This window comes from Sturnira hondurensis, unplaced genomic scaffold, assembly GCF_014824575.4.
Source record: "Sturnira hondurensis isolate 20B ecotype Veracruz unplaced genomic scaffold, ASM1482457v3 Scaffold0001872, whole genome shotgun sequence".
Lineage (NCBI taxonomy): Eukaryota > Metazoa > Chordata > Mammalia > Chiroptera > Phyllostomidae > Sturnira > Sturnira hondurensis.
The window spans coordinates 14,762,518-14,775,394 of record NW_028074503.1 but is presented as its reverse complement, the minus strand read 5'-3'; the positions used below and the strand labels follow the sequence as shown (position 1 = coordinate 14,775,394).

The 12,877-nt window shown below is 44.7% G+C and overlaps 1 non-coding gene across 1 annotated transcript; it reads left to right on the top strand.

Annotated features, from left to right (window-relative positions):
* Window positions 1-3,407: 3,407 nt before the first annotated feature.
* On the top strand, window positions 3,408-3,514 carry LOC118980686 (U6 spliceosomal RNA). The gene has a single exon (XR_005065189.1). It is a non-coding gene; the product is annotated as a U6 spliceosomal RNA (small nuclear RNA).
* Window positions 3,515-12,877: the final 9,363 nt, after the last annotated feature.

Genomic DNA, 12,877 nt, shown 5'->3' with positions numbered 1-12,877 from the left:
AACACAACAGCTCCCATTCCCTAGTCAGCGAGCAGAACTGCCAGCAACCTGGGAGAGAGGGGCAGTGCTGGCAACAGGGGAGAAGCATAATCCTGATGGAGCCCTGAGAGGGAGGAAGAAAGTGCCTTTGAAGGCCAAGAGGAGGGTGTCCCTGCAGGCACAGAGCCAGGGCCCACAGGAAGCCATGGACACATCCCCTGGAGGGAAACCTCTGCTCAGCTCAGGCCTGGCGTGAAGTCGGCACACAGCAAATAGGCACTGCTCTTATTATTATTATTATTGCTTAACGAGAAGGATGTCCTCTAAATGATGATCATCAGATTACCCACACATTAAAAAGAAGGCTTTACATTCTTTTATGTGGTTATTTTATCTGGTTCTTCCATCACCATGCTGACATGGTAGGACAGGTGGCATTTTTCTGTTTCAGAGATTGTAAAATGTCAAAGTGAAAAACACACTTATTTTGATTGATCTTTGGGGTTGAGGAGCTCAGTGGGCACCATTGTCAAGGGAGCCTGGGGCAGAGAAGGAGGAGACTCAGCAGGGTTGTGAGGACAATGGTCTCCGAGCACCTGGGAGACACTCTGTCATCTCCGGGACTGGCTGGGGAGAGAAAGAGCCCAGAAATCCTGACCCACTGTCTCCAGACCTCACAAGTGGCCATTGATTGGACCCAGGCCCTGAGCTCTCGACTCAGATCCTTCGTCACCCTGCTCTGGGGTTCCTTCCTGCCTGTCTCAAGCTGGCTGGGAATGGGGCCATAGACGAATGCCAGCTGTCTGGCAGGGTACCCACCTTCTCAAGGCTCAGAGCCGTACCCTGGCAGAGCTTCCAGCCGCCTTCTAGTTACCAAAGGGAAAAAAAATACTGATTGTAAACATCACTTTAAAAGCATGTCATCCGACAGCCAGCTCAGCTGCAATACATCAGGCTGAATGGTACTCATTTATGGTGAAGCATTTTATATTAATGTTTTCATTGCTTATCACAGACACTGGCTTTAAAGTGCTTAAGCCAGCTGTACTGAGTTATTTATTAGGCTTCCCCACCCCCAAGTTTCCTTTTCCTTAAATAAAGTATTTGTTTCACTTTCATACATTTAATAATTCCTCTTGTCTTCTGTCAATCACTACTGATGGCTGGTGTGTCTGTGTCCCCTGTTTCTCCGGGATATACTCAGGACCTTTGGGAGAAATGGGACTGAAGGTAGCGACACCCATGGAAGGAGCAAGGTCTGAGGGAGAAGGAGAGTCTAGTCTCCGCAGGGCCGTTTGGTTTCCCCGCTCTGCCTCCACGATAACATGGAAGAGCTTCAGCCGTGCCCAACGCTGACTGATCGGGCCACGGTCAATGCCATTGACAATCTCACCCTTCCCAGTTCTCTTCCTGACGTTCTGGCTGCTCCTCTGCCCCCTTCAACAACTGTACCCTCCTCCTCGTTCCTCCATGCGGGTGGTCTAAGGGACAGGCCTAAGTCCTACCCCCTTCGGAACTAACAGCTACATAAAGTGAAGTCTACTGACTGAATGGTGAAGCTCTTTTCCCTTCCTTCACCTACTGGGCTCCCAGGGGACTGATAACAAGACAAATAGTGACAGGGCTTGTCTCTAGAGAGTTTGACATCGGTGAGTTAGCTAAGAATATTTCCGGGACCTAGTCACTTCACACTGAAGGCTATTCAAAAAGGACCACCCACGACCACATAATTCCAGTTAGTAACACGGTTCCTCACCCTGAACACGAACAGGGAGCCAAGGATCAGCAGACATAGAAGAAAAAGTCTAACACAAAATGAAAGTTGAAATAAAATACTTAGAGAAAAAAAGGTAAAACAGGCAGGAAAAGAATTATTTTTAAAAAGGAACTACTAATATCACCAGAAAAATGAAATAGGTCCCCATGCAACAAGAACAGAAAGCTATTGTAAAAGAACAGCCAGAAAATTTAAAAGAGCGCATAAGTATTAAATATGAAATAATCTTAGTAAAAAATTAAATAGATTTCTAGAAGATTTCTATAAAAAAACTCTTAAAAGTAGACAAAAGACAATAGACACAATAAAAGAAGGAAATAATAGAAAGATTAGAGCATCCATCAAGGAGGTCCTGTAGTCTCTTAACAGAAATTTCAGCAAAAGAGCCCAGAGAGAACAAGGAGGCAATTACACAGAATAAATGCTAAGATTTCTATAACTGAAGAACTGAAATTCCAGATGTGAAGGATTCATCAAAAGGTCAAATATAATGAATGAAAAAAGATGCACACTTAGATACATCATCATGAACTCTAAGGGGTAAAACTAGACACAAAAACTTTCCGAAAGGGGTGGAAACAAAAGCAACACACGAGGCTAAGAGTCAGGAGGGCATCCGACTTCCCGGCAGCAACACCAGGGCCTAGATCCCAGTGCAGAGGTGGTTTGCAGCCAGTGCACTATGGTGCCCTGGGGGACTTCAAGAATTTTTAAAACATGCAATCCTTGATTATTTCATGTAGTCGGGGGCACTGACCTCTTTTCCCTTTGGTTGTTAAATCAAAAATGACAACAGCCAACACAACAATAGCTGCCTGGTGTGAATAAATCTAAATTATACCTATTTTTGTCAGATCAGCAAAATGTATACATTTTGGGGTATGCCAAGGAATTTTAATAATTAGTTTACATGTGCCATAAAATGAAAAAGGCTGAAAAACGCTGCAGTGGAGCAACGTATTTCCATACTGAAAATCTGTATCTAGCCAAGTGCTAAGTCAAATATGAAGAGAGAATGAAGACACGTTGAGATATGCAAGCCATCTAAAATTTTACCCCACATTTGTTTTCGTGAGAGTTCCTAAGAGTATTTTCCCCAAAGCAAGGGAGTAAAACAAAAAGGACATGAGATCCAGGAAGGAGGAGCTCATGAGCGGAGAGCAGTGCAGGGGGCACTGAGAGATGAGAGGAGCCTGGTACCCACAGAGAGCGGGTCTAAGTCAAACAGAGCTGGGGTGGGGCCCCCGGAGGGACGGTTTTGAGACAAAAAAATCAATACTGCTCAGCCACCCAAGAGGGCACAGTGGCAACCACAAGGCCCACAGGCCAAATCCCGCCCTCCACCTTATTTTATCTGGCCAGGCACCTTGTTTCTACCCTGTGGCAGCGCTGAGCTCCTTGTCCCTAGTTAAGGAGTGGTTACATTTAGACAGTCCTAAAGTTACATCCGGCCCTTTGAAGACAACCGCAAGGCTGATGTGGCTCCCGGTGAAAATAAGTCTGACACCCCTAGACTCTAGGGTATCTTAGTGGCACCATCGGAAAGTTTGAGGGAGAATCAACGCCACGTATATAGGAATCTAGGCAAACTATGAAAGTTGACGACTTTTAGTTCTTGGAAAAACAAAAAGCTGTTTAAGAAAGGAAGTAAGTGCTCGCTTCAGCAGCACATATACTGAAATGGGCAAGATAGAGAGTACATCAGCATGGTCTCTTTGCAAGGATGCCATTAAAATTTGTAAAGTGTTCCATCATTTACACAAGAAAAATAATTTTTTATTTGTATAAGATGATGGATCTTTACTAAATTTATTATGGAATTATTTCACAAAGCAGTAGTCCCCCCTTATCCACGGTTTCACTTTCCATGCTTTCAGGTGCCCAAGGTCAATCAAGGTCTGAAAATATCAAATGGAAAATTCTAGAAATAAACTATTCATAAGTTTTAAATTGCATTGTGCTCTGAGTAGCATGATGAAATTTTTCATTGTCCTGCTCCTTCCTAGGACATGAATCATCCCTTTATCCAGCAAATCCACCCTATATACACTACCTGCCGGTTAGTCAGTAACATCTTGGTTATCAGATCAACTATTGTAGCACAGCAGTGCTTTTGTTCAAGTAACCTTTATGTTACTTAACGTTGGCCCCAAAGCACAAGAGTAGTGATGCTGCCAGTTCAAATATGTCAAAAATAAAAAACCCTAACCCATAAGTCACTTCGTTTAAGTGAAAAGGTAAGTACAGTGCAATAAGATATTTTGAGCCTTGGCTGGTATGGCTCAGTGGGTTAGGGGATCCTGCAAACCAAAAGGTCACTGGTTCAATTCCCAGTCAGGGCACAAGCCTGCGTTACAGGCCAGACCCCCAGTTGGAGGCCTAAGAGAGGCAACCGATTGATGTTTTCTCTCCCTCTTCTTTCTCCCTCCCTTCCCCTCTCTCTAAACAATAAACAAATAAAATCTTTTTTAAAAAAGTATTTTGAGAGAGAGAAACCATATTCACAAAACTTTTATTACAGTGTATTGTTATAATCATTCTATTTTATTAGTTATTGTTGATCTCTTACTGTTCCTAATTTATAAATTAAAATTTATCATAGGTATGCATTTATAGAAAAAAACAGTATATACAGCGTTTATTACTATCCATGGTTTCAGGCATCCACTGGGGGTCCCAGAATGTATCCCCCACAGGTAAAGAGAGATAACTATATTTGTAAGTCAAATAATTATGCCGTACATCTTAAACTTACACAGTGCTGTATGTCAATTATATCTCAATAAAACTGGGGGAAAAGAAAGGAAATAATCATATTTTCATTCCTTTGTGAGTATCTTCATAGATATAAATATGAAAATCCTAAAAATTCACTTAACAGAAAATTGCAATACAACCGTACTGGGAGAATGGAAGAAAAAGCAGGCACGGCGTGTCGGCTCAGAGAGGGAAAGCCTACTGCTCTGCAGATGGAAGTGAAAAGATAATGTCCTGAAGATAGAGCAATATAATAATATTATTTAGAAATATGAAGGTAAATGCCAGCAAGAAGAGCTTAAAATGCTGAAAATATTGTTTCCAGGGAGTAAGCCTCAGGAGTAAGGGTGGGTAGGCCAAGGAAGTACTGGGGTTTTTTTTAAGTCTTGTCATCCATTTAAATTCTATAATCATGCACTGGTAGTAGTTTGATAGAAAGTAAAAATTTAATTCAGGTGTATAAACTTAATGCTGTATGCACAGTTGTGTATTCTAGAAAGAGCAATAGTCCACCGAGAGCACATGCACAGCAAGGAGCAAAAGCAGGCACGGACCCCACCCTCTCAGAACCTCTCTTTAAACATAGTGTGCTGTCCCTTACCTGCGAACAGGGCTTCCCTGCACACAGCTCTTCCTGACCACTTGTTTGTCTGAAAAAATGTTGACTAAACTACCCAGGTTCCTTTCACACCTTCCTAGATTCCTGCCCCATCCCAATTCCCTGCAGCCAGGCCTCCCCTGGGTCCTACTGACCTTTGTGCGAACCTACATTGCACCAGCTGTCTCATACTGAACATGTGTATCTGCAGTCCTCTCAGCTAGTGGTGGAGGACCTCATTTTGCCCTGAGTGTGTCCCCAGTGCCTATCACAGTGTCTGACTCTCTGGCAAAACTCAGTAAGTGCTTGTCAAACAACGGCATGTATGGATAGATGAATGTGCGGGTGCATGGATGGATGGATGGATGGATGGGTGGGTGAATGCATGTCTAGAAGTCCAGGTTGTGTTTCCCTGTTACCATCTAAAAGAAAGAAATATTGGTTGGGTTAGTAGACTGGCTGGAAAGAAGACTGAGAAAACAGGAAGTATCTAGGGAATTGATTGGTCCACCCTCACAGGGCTGGGCATAGAGGCTACACAGAGTGAGTCATTAGCACTCAGTGGAAACTAAAGTACTCCATTATTGCTTCCACAGTACTTGGGACCCAGTGTGGTCCAAACAGTGCACACAGAAGAGGCAGAAAGGAGGGAAGTGATATAGAAAGATGAGCCAGAGATGCTAAGACCCTCCTTGCTGTCAGTGGTACTTCTCTTTGATTGTGACTTCCAGTGGGAAACTCGACTAGCTCTTGGGTGCTGTGGAGTGTTGCTCTCAGCTAACAGTGGTCACAAATGAAGGAGCCAGGCAGACATGCCATGTCCAGCACCACAGGCTTGGTGAACTGGTGGAATTCTTCTCAGGTCCAGCTGTGGGTGCAATCAGCAAAGCTTAAACTAATAGCTTCCATTCTTTCCACAAAGATCCCCCAGAAAATGGAACAAGAAGCCTCAGGAATCATTCATGGCCCCCTCTTCCCCTGCCCTATCCAGCATAGTCATTTCCTAAGTCAGAAGCCTCAACTTCATATTCAGCATCTAAAAGGGGCATTTACCCAAGACTCAGAGGAAACTTCTAAGCCCCTACTGATTCCACTATGTTTCCACCAAAAGGGCCTTTAGTAACAAAAAGTTAAACGAATTCCTCATACATTCATCCAATCCAGGATGATAGCTGGTCAGCTCTGCAGCATGAGTTAAGGGTTCTGAAAAGACTACACTGCCCCAAAATATCTCCCCACTGGCCTGAAATTCTTCATTTCACTTTATAACCATGCCTAAAATTCCACCAATTAGAAACTCATTTATAAGCCCCTCTTGTAAAATGTGCAAGAGTGATTAGCTTTATTTGATGCTGCTCCAGAATCTAAAATTAGGACCAATGGTTGGGCCTAATAAAGAAAAAATTGATGAGCTCTAGTTTGACTGAAAAAGCCTCTTCAGTCAGTTCTTGCTCTTCAGCAATGGGACTGGCAACTCCCATGAATGACAGATAAACGATCGTTCACGACGAAATCTTCTCCTTCTGAACAGCTCTAAAGGGGTAGAAAGTTCTTCCTTGCAGCGGATTAAAATTTGCTTCCCGACACTCACAGCGGTTTGCCCTAGTTCTGCTCTCAACAACACAAAGGGAGTCTAATCACCATCCCCTTGTCAAATATTCTAAGCCAGCCCTGCTCTCCCTGGGAGCTCCAGTGGCCCTCCCTCCATGCCTAACAGCTGGGCAATATGTGTGCATTGATTTGGTTCAATAAGCCATGGCTTTAGGATTCCTGGCCTGCCCCCCCCCCCCCCCCAGAGAACGGCCTGTAGGAGGGTAGAAGTTGCAGGGCATCCATGATCACCAATAGCAGCCCTGCAGTCTCTGCTTCCCACCAGCAAAGCATTCTGGTGCACACAAGGCCAGGTGGGGTTAAAAGGCTAACCTGGGTGTGGTAGTCAGGCACCAGTCCATGTGCATGGAAGTCAAATCAAAGAGAATGGATCAAGAAAGTACCACCACCTAGGCTGGTTGGTTTTAGTAAAACCTGTACCAGGGCCCAGGAGACCCTAAGGGTGCCATCTGATGCTAAGCCAACGGTTGTTTGCTGTTTCTCAAAGAAATTTCTGCACTTACAGGCCTAAGATCTGGCCTTGTGTCCTAGATCAGCCCCTCACGACTAGCAGGCTTTGAGCCAAGTTCTTAACACCTTTGCATCTCCATTTCTGCATCCCCTAAATTAGAACTTTTCTATCTGGTCCCCTGATAAGAGTTTTGGGAGAATTCCATGCAATGGCAAACTTGAGAACGCTTTGAAGGCTATAAAGAAAAGCATTGTGCAATGGCCAGGGTTGGGAATCATGGTTGGCTTGTCTGACTGAGGACAGCCCAGGTTCTCACCTGGGAATTTTGGCCAGAAGGAGAGCCAACACCCTTCAGCGAGGTGATTTTCTGATTAAGGCAAGATCCAAGGGCTAGTGTTCGAGAAGCATAATGATTGATTTATGGTCTCTTGAACCTTCTTGCAACAAAACAGTATCTGATGAAACTTTCTTCATGGTTGTATCTTCTGACATGTTGCACACAGCATGAAATGTTGCATTGGTGACAAAGCATGGCCCATCGCTTAGAGATGCCAAGTTGGCCACATGAGTATACAGGCCACACAGCCAGCGCAAAGTAGAGACATCTATTTGGATTACTCACCTGCCTATCCTAGAGCAGATCTTCACTTTTACAGATACATGGGATTTGGAGCCAGGAGTGAAAGGGGACGCAGAACTTCTCATAAAGGAGAGTGGAATCAGACACCTGAAGGGGAAACACAATTAAGTTTGTGAGTAACCTTTCGAAGGTGGCCTTGATGGAGAGCACTATTTGGTGACCTAATTCCTGGTACAAATCAAGACAGGATGGTCAGGAGGCCCAGCTTTCTTCTTTTCCACTAAATGTGGGGGCAATGTGGACATTCTCCAGTCTCATTGTTCTCACTTGTAACTGAAGGAGCAGGACTGGGCCATCTTTTTCTATAGCTTTCATTTCTGTCTTTGTGTTCTACTCCTTCCACCCCCAAACAGTGCTGTCTCCTGTCATCCTCAAGAGTCAGCCTTACCTTTGCTTTCTTGGGAAGTTCTTCCCCTTTTCCCCAGGCCAGGCTAAAGAGCCTGCCAGACAGGAGCACAGCACTGCCAGCCTCTCTCCCATCACCTCCATGAGTACTCTATGAGTGCCCTATCTTTGTGTAGCCCCATGTGTCTGGCAAAGAGTGAGTGTTTGATAAATTAAAATTTGTAAAAGAGAGTGTGTGTGTACTCTTAGGAAAGGTCAACTCACTAGCCCTCTTAGAATGCAAATGGAAACTATGGAAGACCCCACTGCCCTAAGCAAAAAGTTTAACTACTGTGATTAATTACAAGTAACCACAAATTCTTGGCAACAAAACGTATTCCATCAAGAAGTAAATTTGATGACTAGAATGTTTGACATCCAAACCTAGGCTGCAGAGGCCTTGTAGCTCTTATCTTGCCTCCTTTGGAAGCCTGAGACAACCCTGTGAATTAGCCTTCAGGAAGTGGAGAGCCCCCACTGAGAAGAACCATGGTAACCCAGCCGACAGTTGGCCAGTTCCTGGCCAACGGCCTGTCCACATCCAGACAGATGGGTGAGACCACCCTAGATCATGAAGTCGCCAGCCAGCCAACCCATCCATGACCACAGACACATGAGAAAATCCAGGGGAGCTCAGCTGAACCAGCCCAGCACAGACAGCCTGCCCAGTCAACCCGTAGCAGCACAGACTAAATGGTGGCTGTTTAAACCATGGCATTTTGCAGTGATTTGTTACGCAGCAAAAGCTACCTGATAGAGCTTCTCCTCAGTCCCTTTTTATTTCACTTTAGCAGGTCGAATTCTTGGCAAGCATCTCATGAGGCAAAGGACATGCACCAAGTAGGATTAGTTGTGTTGGCAGCCTAAGAGCCTTTTGAAGGGGACACAACCCATATCTTGATCCCAGGCAGCACAAGCTTCAAGTGAGGGGACATGTGGGACACTGTGATCACTCAGGCTAGATAATGGCTAGTACACTTTCGTACTGCTTACTTCATGCCAAGACAGTCTACTATGGGCTTTATATCTGTTACTTTTTACTTTTCAAAGCACCCATCTCATAGAGATGGGACCAGTTTTATTTCCACTTTACAGATGAGAAAACTGAGATGCTAAGTAATTCTCCCCAAGTCACAGTGCTGGGAAGTGGTGAGGCAGGCCAGCCTCCAGAGTCCTTGATCTTACTCAGCGTGCCTCTCTGCCAAGCCCTCTGGCAAGGAAGGATGACTGGAGCCTCAAAGGAGACAGCTTAAGAGGAAAGGGGTGATGTGAATTCATGACCCAGAATCAGTTCTATGGCCTATGGAGTTACATAGGGACAAGGTGATTTTGGCACAGGACATAGTTAAAACCGGAAATGCCTCAGGACCCAGGCACGCTGCAGAAGCACTTTGAAGAAACAATGGCTCAGCCTGTGAGAACAAGGACCAAAGTATGGAAAACTCCATAAATGGTTGTGGGTATGGGGATCTGGACCCACAAGGGCATGAGCAGGGTACCAGGCAGGAACTCACAGATGAAATAGGTCCTGTGGACCAGGATTCAGCTAAGACACCAGCGCCCTCCAAGAAGCTGTGTCATGCAGAGACAGAGCTTTCAGTTTTCACTCTCCCTGCTTTTGGGACAATTTGCAGGTGGGGGATAGGGAATAAGGAACTGTACTTCCTAATAATATGAGCAGTTGAGATCTTATTGAAGTGACTAATAAGAAAAATTAAAAAAGAAGTCACCATACTCACACCCAAAGCAAATGAAGTGGCTTAGTGGCTTCATAAGTGTTTCTCGAATAGAATCACACAGTGTGTAAAGTGTTTTCCAATATTTTATTTGCTTCTCAGAACCACCGTGCAAGGTGGGTAGCACAGGTACCACTGTCTCTGCTTTTCAGTTGATGGGACTGTGGATCAGGGCAAATACCTTGCTGGGGTCAAGGAGCTAGTGGGAGGCACAGCCGAGATGCCAACACAGGGCTTTAGCCTCTAGAGCTAGAGTTTCCTTCCACTGAGCCAGGAGTCTTCTCTATACACATGCAAAGTTCTGTTACAGTGAAAGAAGTGTCATAACTCAGGACAGGAATCCAAGGGAATGCAGGTTGGTGACTGATTATAAGAAGAGCGGCCCCAGACCCCAGAGAAACCAAGAGAAGGTCACTGTATCCCCCATGTACATAGCAATGGCTTCGAGGAAGAGGCCTGGGGCTTAAGCTTGATTTAATTCATTCAACCAACTCTGTTTTACAAACAAATGGTTATTTGAAAAGTTGCTGATAAATTCCATCCAGTGATTTTATTTTTTTTAGCAACAAGTTGCTTGGGGCTGGTCTGCAAAACAGTCTGCTATTTGATGTAATCCATTTTCCCCAAACTATTTTATGCACTAGACAAATCACAGCTATTTTTTTTTTTTCATGTTTGCTTCTTGTTTGTTAGCTTAGAAGCAGAGGCTGTTCAAGGGCAGCAACCCCAGCTCCCAACCCCGACACCTGCCCACTCTGGGCCAAGTCGCAGCTGCGGTCATGCTTTGATGGCAAAAACAACTCCCTGTTGCTCACTTCCGAGGAACCAGAAAAGAAGACACTAGCCTGAAAGGGACCCCCACGTCACATGTCAGCTCTCTGGGAGTGAGTTTTTATGGGGTGTGGCATAGAGAAATCGCTGAAATGAAAGGAATGATCACTTCTAGAGTCGTCTTTGGATAACAAATTGCTGAAGCCTAAATATCCACAGATTATTCTATCTGAGTTTATCTTGTTGCGACAGCTCCGTGTGCTGTAATCAATCACTCCGCGTATCCATAAAACAGCTTGATAGTACACATGTATTCTTCCCAAAATAAAGTTGTAGCGTTTACACACAATAACTTATTGGGCTGCGGGTGTCACCTGACGTATGCTCAATATGATCTGACGTTTTATTGGATACTGCACAAACTTTTGCTTAATAGAGTCATTCTACAGAGAAAAGTTAATTGACGTCTTGACTATAATAAAGAAAATAAAAAATAAAAAGGAGGAACTGAGGCAAGCTTCCCTGGGGCTCACGAGAAGCCAAGGTGGGGAGAGCCTTGAGGGAGAAGGACAAGGCCCATTCGGAGCCTGACGTCCAGCCCGTCAGCCCCACCCACTGGTCCTCTGAACCAGGACAGGTTGGTTCAGACCGCAGCTGCCTATCTGTAAAACACTCAGCATTACCAATTATTAAGTGTGAATGATACAGAAAAGGTGAGAGAGATGGAGGAGGACCGTGAGCTCATGGGAGGGGGTTTCTGGGCAGGAACAAGGCACGATTGGCCTGTGAATCATGGAACACAAAAGGCCACTTCCACTGACTTAATAGAAGGTTGGGCGAAGTCAAAACGGTGTGAATAGAAATCGGAAGATTTCTCTGTTAACTGCCATTCTTACTGAAATCTGTATAAATGTTATTTATTTGCTGACATTACCTCTACCTCCCCAGCCCACACCAGACTATCAGTTCCATGAGGCAGAGACTTGGCTGCTGGGTGCACCGTGGTGTCTGCAGTGCCTATAGCTTGTAGTAGGCATTCAGCAAGCAACTGGTGAATGAAGGGGAAATGAGTGAAAGAATAAATTAGGCCCAAAATACGCTGCAACTGACACTTTCAGAGAACTGTCACAGGCATTCTGCCCGGAACAGCCCCTTTGGCCAAAGCCCTGTGCTCTACCTTTCTTTCCACCTCCATCTGAAAACTTGCCTGTGCTATGCCCATGCTCTTAGCAGCATAACCAACCCCAAAACAGCCAAAGCTGACGGTCATGCTGTTCTTTGCGGGACCCTCTACTTTCTAGCTTGATTAGAGGGCATGTGGGATGTGGAAACCACTTTGGGGGCCCATTCTAAGAAACTAGGATGTGCCATATTTAAATAAGGAATGCTTCTCATGTCGCACAAGTACTCAATGGCTTGGATAAAATATAAAACTCTGCTGCTATTCATGCTCGGAGCACCAAAATCATCTGCAGAGGCTTAACAACTCGACACCCCGGGCTCTACTTTTGGAAGTTAGGATTGAGTAGGTTTACTCAATGGAGCCTGGACAGCTGCAGTTCCTAAAATTTCACAGATGATCTTGATATGCTCTGAAAATTCAGAGCAGCAGGACCAGACAACAGCTGATGTCCTTTGCTCCCTCGATTCCAAGTCCATAGCCGGGATAAATGGTGGTGGAAGGAGACTTGACCTGGGGCGCTGAACACACAACACAATACACAGATGATGTATTACGGAACTGTACACCTGTAACCTATAGAATTTTAGTGCCCAATATAACCCCCAATAAATTCAATAAAATTATTTTTAATTCCAAGTGCAGTTTTTAAATGCCCTTTTGGGTAGTGGGAGTGAGAGATAAATGTGGTTTTCTTAAAACTCAGAAAGTCTTGTACAAAACAAGTGGCTAAAATAGTGCAAGTTAGACATCTGATCCCTCTAGTCTTCACTGTCCACTGACCCTGCCACGGTCACTCCCTGACCTTCTCCTCAGTTTACGGAATTCTTCAACCACCTACATTGCCCTCCATGTCCTCAACAGCCTCTTCGAATCATAGCCATTTGTTTGGGGAAATGATTGAATATGGTTAATCATGTGAAAATCAGCTAACATTTGGACAAAGAACCTGCCTCAATACTGGCTGAAACCACTGAAATTTGCTGTGGGATG